Source organism: Alnus glutinosa, chromosome 4, assembly GCF_958979055.1.
Source record: "Alnus glutinosa chromosome 4, dhAlnGlut1.1, whole genome shotgun sequence".
NCBI classification, from domain to species: Eukaryota; Viridiplantae; Streptophyta; class Magnoliopsida; order Fagales; family Betulaceae; genus Alnus; species Alnus glutinosa.
Window position 1 is genome coordinate 22,592,929 of NC_084889.1, and position 10,271 is coordinate 22,603,199.

The window sequence follows — 10,271 nt, forward strand, 5'->3', positions numbered from 1 at the left end:
ACTTCATCTTTTTCATTATCAGAGTCTTCCCCAGATGAGACTCTGGCCTTCTTTTTAGATGCCTTGAGGGCAATAGCCTTTGCCTTCTTAACTGGAGTCAGTGAATACTCATAAGTTTAAAGAGATCCTACTAACTCTTCAATCTTCATTGACTCTAGGTCTTTACTTTCTTCAATAGTTATAACTTTGATCCTGAAACGTTCTGGTAAAGACCTTAGAATCTTTCAGATGAGTTTTACATCAGAGACCATCTTCTCGAGACTCACCATCGAGTTCCTTAGGTCACTGATTGTTGTGTAAAACTCATCGAATGTCTCATCCTCTAGCATCTTAATTTCTTTAAATTTAGAAATCAATATTTGGAGCTTGGCAGATTTAACAAGTTTGGTTCCCTCAAATGTTGTTTCTAAGATTTGTCACGCTTCTTGAGTGGATTCATAGTTTGAAATTCTTGCGAATTCAGATGGTGAAAGCGCTTGACATAGAGCATGGAGGGCTTCATCATTGGAAAGTCATGCACTGGTTTGAGCAACTGTAAGTTTGTCAGTTGTATTGTAAAGACCAAGAAAATAAATAAGGGATTTAGCATTTAATAAATCATATTTATTCAATAAATGAGACCAATAATCATATTCTAGGTGATAATATTTATATTATGTAAATAAAATGAGTCTAAGATAAAATAATGAAAATTGAAATAATAAAATTTTACTAATGGGTCTTTAGGAAATAATAAATAAGAATACTATAGCTCCTAGAGTAACAAATAATTATTTGTACGGATAGAATGTGGTTAAATTAAATGTGGGATTATAAATTAATTGTTAAAAGATAGGATCTTGATATTATAAGGTCCTAGTGTAATTTATAGAAGTCTAGACATTTAAATAAAAAGAAACCTTATCCTGCCATGTGTCACTACCGGATTGGCTAGGAGAAGATTACTCTATCTTCTCCCAAACACTCACAATGGGACAAATGTCCCACTTCTTCTCTTTCTTCCATTTCTCTTCCCTTTTTCTCTTCCTTTTTCCCCTCTCTTTTGGACCACCCGAATCTCTCTCTCCCCTCACACGCATATCTCTCTTTTCTTTCTTTTCCCTCCTGGCCGCACGTTCACTCTTCTCCTTCTCTTTTCTTCTTCTTCCTCCCTTCTCCTTCTCTCCCGCACGCTCACCCAGCCCCCTTCCCCACTTCCTTTCTTCCCTTCTCTTTTTGAATTCCCCTCTTTCTTTTCCCCCTCACCTGCACACTTCTTCTCCTTCTTCTCTTTTTCTTCTCTTCTCCTCCTTCTTTCTTCCTCTTCCGCTCGGCTCCAGGCAGCAGCACCGACGCCCTCTCCATTTCTTTCTTTCTTCCTTCTCCTTTCTCCCTTTCCCTTCCTTTCTTTCCCTTTTCCTTCCTCCGTTTCTCCCCTGTCACTCGCACTGTGACACACTGAGAGACGGAGATCGAGTGAGAGTTTGTGAGGAGATGGATAGGCTGTCATGCAGAGATCCGTGAGTGTGGAAGAGGATCCTTGGCCGTGGGAGTTGCGATTTTGGAGCTGGGTGGTCGGGCCACCGTTGTGGCGTGGAGGCAGTGAGTTTCGGCCCTGTTCCGGTGAGACCCATATTTTCATTCTCTTTGATTCTCCGTTGATTTTGTTGAGAAGAAAGCCATATGGGTCTGTCACCGGTACATCCCTGAGGCTTGTCGGTAGAAGCCTTGGGAGAAGTTTTGGGAGAAAGATTGAAAGGTGGAAGCTTGGAACTGAAGTGAGAAGGCGTGGATCAGACTTAGAGAATAAAGAGACACGTGGCAGCATGTGGGGGAGCCTTGGGAGAGTTGGGAGCCAGCTGGGTTCAACTCCTTGAAGGCTAAACGGTTGCGTTTTGGAGCACTGCTGTAGTGCGTTTTATATGTTTTGCTTAGTCGTTTTGTCTTCTTTCAATCTAGTCGTTTTATAGGCTTTCTATATGCGTTTTGTAATACCTAGTTATGGGCAGTATATAAGTCCAACAGGTAATAGACAGAGGACAGCTTTTGAGTATTATGAATTGATTAGTCTATGGAGGTACTGGCATCCTCGAAATTGCCAAATTATCAGTAATATACAGAAATATTCCATCCTTTTGAATTTTACAATTCATCTTCCCTACTAAATATCTCTCTATTCCCTCCCTAAAATCCTAAACACTTAAAAACCTGTTACAAATTGGTATCAGCAGCCTTCGATCCCTTGCGCATGAAAACTCGTTCTCGAGCAATGGCTGAAGAAAATTTGTCGCGCCTACAGGATGAACCTGTGTCCAGATCTGAGTTAACAGGTATGGTCCAGACCTTGCAAGCTCAGTTGGATCAGCAAACCGCCAATTTGCATGCTCAGATGGAGCAGCAGACGGTCAACTTTCAATCCCAGATGTCTCACCTTGAGGATATGATGGCTAGACACTTTGGCTCGGGTGGAAGCTCCAAATCTCCGGTCCATCATTATAACCTCCGGCAACCGCCCTTCAATGGCGGTGAGAATTTTTTTCCAGGGAGCACTAGCCAGGGGGACGAAATTTTCAAACCGAAGCAAGTTCGCTTGGATTTCCCGCGCTTTGATGGTGAGGATGCAGAAACCTGGTGTTGTCGTGCTGAGCAGTTTTTTGAATACTATGGCACTCCGGAGGAGCACCGCCTACCCCTTTCTTCCTTCCATATGGATGGTCGTGCCCTTGTTTGGTTTCGGGAGTTGCGTGCTAGCAATTCCATTCGATCTTGGCAGGATTTTGTCCGTTCCTTGCAGATCCGTTTTGGCCAAGGTTCTTACAATGACCCTATGGAGACCCTATCAAAATTGAAGCAAGAGGGCACACTTGAGGAATACAAGAATCAGTTTGACATACTGGCTCTTAAGGTGCAACACTTACCAAATTTTCACAAACTCAGTTGTTTTTTAGGAGGCCTTAAAGATGAACTCCGAGTGCTCGTGAGAATGTTTAATCCTAGCACGCTGGTTGACGCATATTCCTTGGCACGGATGCAAGAGGAGTGCGTAATGAATTCGAGAAGGTATCCTCGCTCTTCTTCTTATTCGGGTCAGTTCCAGCAACGCACTCACGGCCTTAGTGTCCAGGTGCCGGCTGGTTTCTCTAAGGGTAATCCTTACCCAACTCCTACTCGGACCATGGCTCCTGGCCTGTTTAACCCCAATTCGAACCCGCCACCAGGGGGCGGTCTGCCTGCTCGGGAGGGACCTAAGCCGAGCCAAGCATTGGTTCCGGTTCAGAAAATCTCTCCGGCGCAAATGGAAGATCGGAGGCGTAAAGGCCTCTGTTATTCATGCGACTCTAAGTGGACACGGGGGCATGTGTGTGCTGTTCCAAAACTGTTTCTCATTGAGGTTTTGGATGAGCAAACCCCTGATCCGGAGAAGGCTTGCGGACCTGTTGAGGAGGACCCGGGTGAATTTTTTCTAGATGAATTTCCGGAGATTTCTTTGAATGCCATTACTGGCACTCCTCATCCAAAGACAATGCGTTTGATTGGGTTGTTACGGTTGCAGCCAGTGGTTATTTTGATTGATTCCGGTAGTACGCATAATTTTGTTGACACAAAATTAGCAGCTACACTTGGCATTCGACCCTTAGTGCAGGATGCTATTCGGGTGAAGGTTGCTAATGGGGAAGAAATTACTAGCCCCGGGTGTTGTAAGGAAGTAGAGGTGCGAATTCAAGGGTCCAGTTTCCGTACGGACCTATTTATTCTTCCTCTAGCGGGGTGTGATGCTGTTTTAGGAATTCATTGGCTCCGCACCTTGGGCCCAATTCTTTGGGATTTTTCAGCACTTCGAATGGAATTTCAACATGAGGGTGCTACTTGCATTCTCAAGGGCTTGAAGCAAGGCCCCCATTTAAGTGTGGAGGGTAGTGATTCGTTTAGACTACCTAAACAAGAGCAGAAGGGTGTTGTTTTACAGCTCCTCAGTTGTCCTAACCACTGTTTTTCACTCCAAGGGCAGCATTTATCACTGAGCCAACAGGAAGTTCCCCCTCCTGTGACCGACGTTCTCAAGGGTTTTGTGGATGTTTTCAGGGAACCTACGGGCTTGCCACCTAAACGGGTGCAGGATCACTCTATTACCCTGCAGCCAGGGGCCCAGCCGGTCTCGGTTAGACCCTACCGCTATCCTTTTTATCAAAAGGAGGAAATCGAGAAGATTGTGAAGGAATTGCTGCACACGGGTGTTATAAGGCACAGCCGCAGCCCTTTTTCCTCCCCAGTCCTGCTGGTTCGGAAAGCTGATGGCACTTGGCGGATGTGCATGGACTATAGGGCATTGAATAAGGTAACTATTAAAGATAAGTTTCCTATTCCTGTGGTTGATGAACTACTAGATGAGTTATGGGGCTCTAAAGTTTTTTCTAAACTAGACTTAAGGTCGGGCTACCATCAAATACGGGTGGTTGATGAAGATATACCCAAAACAGCCTTCCGAACTCATGAGGGCCACTACGAGTTCTTGGTTATGCCTTTTGGGCTAACCAATGCCCCCTCTACTTTTCAAAGTCTAATGAATCATGTTTTTCAACCATACTTGCGCAAATTCATCTTAGTCTTCTTTGATGATATTTTGGTTTACAGTCAAGACATGGAAACACATCTTACTCACTTATCTTTGACTCTTGAGACCCTACGGCAGAATTCCTTGTTTGCCAAGTTGTCTAAATGTAAATTCGGCTGTTTGGAGGTAGAATATTTGGGGCACATCGTCTCAGCTCAAGGGGTTTGTGCTGACCCGAGTAAGATTCAGGCAATGGTTGACTGGCCGTTTCCTACGACCCTAAAGGCTTTGAGGGGTTTCTTGGGGTTAACCGGTTATTACTGGAAATTTATCAAGGGTTATGGCTCCATCGCTGCCCCTTTAACTCAGATGCTCAAAAAGAACTCCTTTGGCTGGACAGCTTCAGCTCAGCATGCTTTTGAAGCCTTAAAGCTGGCTGTGACTCATGCGCCTGTTTTAGCCCTTCCTAATTTCGCCCAGCCCTTCATCATTGAGTGTGACGCTAGTGGGGTGGGGGTTGGGGCAGTCCTTATGCAAAACCACCGTCCTATTGCCTTCCTAAGTCAAGCTCTCAAAGGAAAAGCCCTCCATATGTCGACCTATGAGGAGGAGCTTTTTGCTCTTGTAACAGCAGTTCACAAGTGGAGGCCCTACCTCCTCGGGAAATCTTTCCTGGTCCGTACTGACCAACAGAGCTTGAAATTTCTGCTGGAACAGAAAGTGGGCACTCCATTCCAGCAGCGTTGGCTTACAAAGCTTCTTGGCTATGATTTCGTGGTCGAATACAAGAAAGGAACGGATAATAAAGTGGCGGATGCTCTCTCTAGAAGGGATGCGGCTGCTATAGAATTCTCCTTGTCCATCCTATCTATTCCTGTCCTCAGTTGGATTGATGACCTCAAAGCTCAATATTTGGTGGACCCTAAATTGTAACTATTGTTGACTCAATGGCATAACAATGAGCTGAATTCCCGCCGGTACTCCCTCAGAGATGGTATTCTTCTATATAAGAACAGAATTATCCTAGGCGACTCCCACCGGCTTAAGGCTCAAGTTCTGCTCTATGTGCATGGGGACCCTATGGCTGGCCACTCGGGTTATGAGAAAACTCTCCATCGTGCAAAGAGGGACTTCTATTGGCAAGGAATGAGAAAAGACATAAAGAAATTCATTCGGGAGTGTGACATATGCCAACAGAACAAGTATGATAATCTATACCCGGCAGGGCTGCTACAGCCACTCCCTATTCCCTCTAGGGTTTGGACTGACATTTCCATGGATTTTGTGGAAGGGTTGCCTCTATCTCAGGGTCATTCGGTTATTTTTGTGGTGGTGGACCGCTTATCGAAATATGCACACTTCATTTCCTTATCTCACCCCTATTCTGCGGCCAAGATAGCTCAGCTCTTCATTTTTCATATCTTTAAACTACATGGAATGCCCAATTCCATTGTTTTAGATCGGGACACTACATTCACCAGTACTTTCTGGAGGGAATTGTTCCGCCTACAGGGCACTTCTCTTAAGCTCAGCACAAGTTATCATCCTCAGTCTGATGGTCAGACCGAGATAGTCAACAAGGCCGTGGAGAACTACCTCCGCTGTTTTACCCAAGACAGCCCTAAAAATTGGTCATCTTGGTTACCCTGGGCTGAATTTTGTTATAATACGTCTTGGCACTTTTCCACCAAGTTGACCCCTTTTGAGGTGGTCTATGGTGTCCCCCCACCTAGACTATTGAGCTACATTCCGGGCACAACCCGGGTACAAGCAGTGGATGACGTGCTCCGTAACAGGGAGCAAATCCTTGCTATTCTCCATCACAATTTACAACAGGCTCAACAGCGTATGAAAAAATATGCTGACATCAAACGGACTGAGAGAAATTTTGAGGTAGGTCAGAAAGTTTACCTACGCTTACAGCCCTATCGGCAAATGACTGTTGCACATCGCCGATCTCTCAAACTCGCACCTCGTTTCTATGGACCTTTCTCCATTGTTCGTAAGGTGGGGGAGGTAGCCTATGAACTCGATCTGCCTAAGGAATCCCGAGTCCACCCGGTTTTCCACGTTTCACAGTTGAAGTTGAAATTGGGATCCACTGTTTTTCCTGTGCCTAAGCTGCCTCCAGTGGACTCTCATAGGGTGTTTCAGCCAGAGCCTGCAGAGGTGCTGGACCGCCGTTCCCGTCCCATAACCACCGAGCTCTTGTGGAATTACTCATCCGCTGGGAAGGTCAGTCCGCCGATGATGCAACCTGGGAGGAATTTCACGAGCTTCGGAACGCCTACCCACACCTTGTGGGCAAGGTGTTTTGAAAGGGAGGGGTATTGTCACCGGTACATCCCTGAGGCTTGTCGGTAGAAGCCTTGGGAGAAGTTTTGGGAGAAAGATTGAAAGGTGGAAGCTTGGAACTGAAGTGAGAAGGCGTGGATCAGACTTAGAGAATAAAGAGACACGTGGCAGCATGTGGGGGAGCCTTGGGAGAGTTGGGAGCCAGCTGGGTTCAACTCCTTGAAGGCTAAACGGTTGCGTTTTGGAGCACTGCTGTAGTGCGTTTTATATGTTTTGCTTAGTCGTTTTGTCTTCTTTCAATCTAGTCGTTTTATAGGCTTTCTATATGCGTTTTGTAATACCTGGTTATGGGCAGTATATAAGTCCAACAGGTAATAGACAGAGGACAGCTTTTGAGTATTATGAATTGATTAGTCTATGGAGGTACTGGCATCCTCGAAATTGCCAAATTATCAGTAATATACAGAAATATTCCATCCTTTTGAATTTTACAATTCATCTTCCCTACTAAATATCTCTCTATTCCCTCCCTAAAATCCTAAACACTTAAAAACCTGTTACAGGGTCTCGAAATTTTAGGGATTGATGAAATTCTAGTTTGATAATTCATGGGGTTGGTTTATGATGGATTTTGGAAGTGTTAGTGAGGATTTGGGTTTTTGATGTGGGTGGACCGAATGGGTATTGGTCATTATGAAATGGGTTTCGGTTTTTGGTAATATTTTCTTGAGTTTTGTGGATGGATCCCAGTTGATATTACTCGAAATGGTGCGTTTCCTATTATGGTTGCAGAATCTGGTTTTTGTTTGTTGATTTACACATTTATGTTGACTTTTGGATTTGATTTAGTTTGTGTTTTAGTTGTTGAAATTCTGATTAGATTTGGTGTTAACCATATGAAGTTTGAGTATATATTGAAGGGCTGATTTTGCGATCTTTTGCTATTGTGGCTTGATGTTGGAAATTGTGGGTTTTGCTTGAGATGAAAATATAGGGTTTCAAAGGGATTTTGAGGTGTTGACCGAATGGTAATGTTCTTTTGGGGTTACGGTCTTAGTGATATTATAAATGTGTTTTTATGATTCTAATATGGGTTGTGGATTTGTAAATTTGATGTGGATTTTCTATTTAGAAATATTGGTATATGGTTGGTTTATTAGAGATGAGTTTGAAGAGAAATTGGGGTTATGTTGTATTGGTTGTCATAAATGATTGGATTCTTTGTTATGGCCTATTTGGATGTTTGGTCACGAGATGAAGTTTTAGATTGTACTCTTTAAGAAAGTGGGATATTAGATGAGGCTCATGATATAGGTCTAATAGGATCATTGGACAGTGATGGAGGTTTTAGGTGAAGAATGAGGAATAAAATATGGTAAACAAGTAATTAAATAACCAATGCATTCACCCTTGTATTGCAACGTGCTTAAGAGTGTCATCGGGTTAAGGATTAAACTTATTAAGCATGATTTATATATGTATATGCATTTATATGAATACATAAACATGTATATGATTCCAATATATAATGCAAAGTTAGTAATTTAAGCAAATAGGCTATAAAAAGGATTAGCTATGATTATGTGACTTAATAATAACAAGTAGGCAAATAATAGTAAATGCATCTTCTAATTAATAAGCAAGATATAATAAGAATCAAGAACCAATGGTAAACCTAATGATAGCCAAGGTACCTAGTTAGCTTTAAAAGGGGGTTATGCGACTTGTGAGCACGCGAGTAGTGCATGTGTCATAAAGTATAGGTTGAATAGCAAAGTCTAACGTTATAAGTATTTGCAGGATCGTGTCATAATTGGAGACTTCAATGGGTTCTTCAATGTTGAGTTCGAATTATGAGTCCAATGCAGCCAAGTGAGTATTCTACTCACTGAGGAATCCTAGGAACTTAGATTTATGTATTGTTGCATTTGATTGCATTTATGATTATAGAATTTGTTGGTGAAGATACATGTAATTGAATTGTGAGTTATTGGATTGAGAATTGTAATGATAAGTTGATATTGATAATGATTGGTTGTATTTATGATTATGGAATTTATTGAGAAAATTGTTTATGATTGAGATGAAATATATTGGTTTGTAATTGTATGGATAAATGGATGTTGATGAATCTTGGTTGTTTACAATTATGGAATTTATTGAGGAAATTGTTTGTTATTGAGTTGAAATATATTGAATTGTAATTGTGAGGATAAATAGATGTAGTTGAAATTGGAATGTACTTATAGTTATGGAAGTGTTAGTAAAAATATATGTGAATTAGTTATGATATATTTGGATTGAGAATTGTGATGATAAATTGATGTTGTTGAAATTGGAATGTATTGATGGTTATGGAATTGTTGATAAAAATGAATGTGGTATGTGTTGAAAGAAAGATGTTTGGGAATAAACATGTGATGATATGTATATAGTGTGGATGCTTTGGTATTATGAAAACTCGGTAGTTGATAGATGGTAAGTCCAGTGTTGTAGTATCTGGCACAGTGGTAGGCCATAGTGTAGCAGCTCTTGGCTGAGATGAGTGGTAGGCCAGAGGGTAGCAGCTCATGGCTGAGATGTGTGGTAAGCCTAGCATTGAAGTGCTAGCACTTGTGAGACGTGTGGTAAGCCTAGCATTGAAGTGCTAGCACATGTAAGATGTATGCCTTGCGGGTTGAAGCTTTATGGGCGGTGTTGATGGTAAGCCTAGCATTGAAGTGTTAGCACGTGTGAAATGTGTGGTAAGCCTAGCATTGAAGTGCTAGCTCACGTGAGATGTGTGCCCTGTGAGTCGTAGCTTTATGGGTGGTGTTGATGGTAAACCTAGCATTGAAGTGCTAGCACTTGTGAGATATGTGGTAAGCCTAGCATTGAAGTGCTAGCACACGTGAGGTGTGTGCCCTGGCGGGTCGCAGCTTTACGAACAGTGTTGACGATAAGCCTAGCATTGAAGTGCTAGCATTGGTGTGATGTGTGGAATATTGTTTATGGTACACGTGGAATATTGTTAGTGGAAACCGAGATAAAATAATGTGTGATGAACAACGAGACTTGTACTTGATAATGTGTTGTTGTGGACTTAATGATTTGTGAATAATATTGCTGAATCTTGTATGTATGTATGTTTGCGTGCATTGTTTACTCCGTAGTGAGTCTTATACTACTGAGGTGGTGAACTCATACTTTCACCTGTACGGATGTGGTTAACCCTACAACCGAATAAACTTTGACGCTTTGACTGCAGGTTCAGTGGATCTAATGAATGACTTCGTAGAATAGTACTTGGGACGTTATGACCAACACCTGACGCGACAATTATAATGGTTGGATCATGTGTTGTTCGCCTTTTGGTAGACTTTGTTTATGGCTCGTGTCGCCTGTGACACTTGTATTCATGAGCCAGTCTTTTAGTATGTATTTAATAGCTATGTAAAAGCCTTAA

The 10,271-nt window shown here is 42.4% G+C and overlaps 1 long non-coding RNA gene across 1 annotated transcript; it reads left to right on the forward strand.

Annotated features, from left to right (window-relative positions):
* Positions 1-1,577: 1,577 nt before the first annotated feature.
* On the forward strand, positions 1,578-10,271 carry LOC133865430 (uncharacterized). Its single transcript, XR_009899718.1, has 3 exons — positions 1,578-1,602; positions 8,627-8,698; positions 10,074-10,271. It is a non-coding gene; the product is annotated as an uncharacterized LOC133865430 (long non-coding RNA).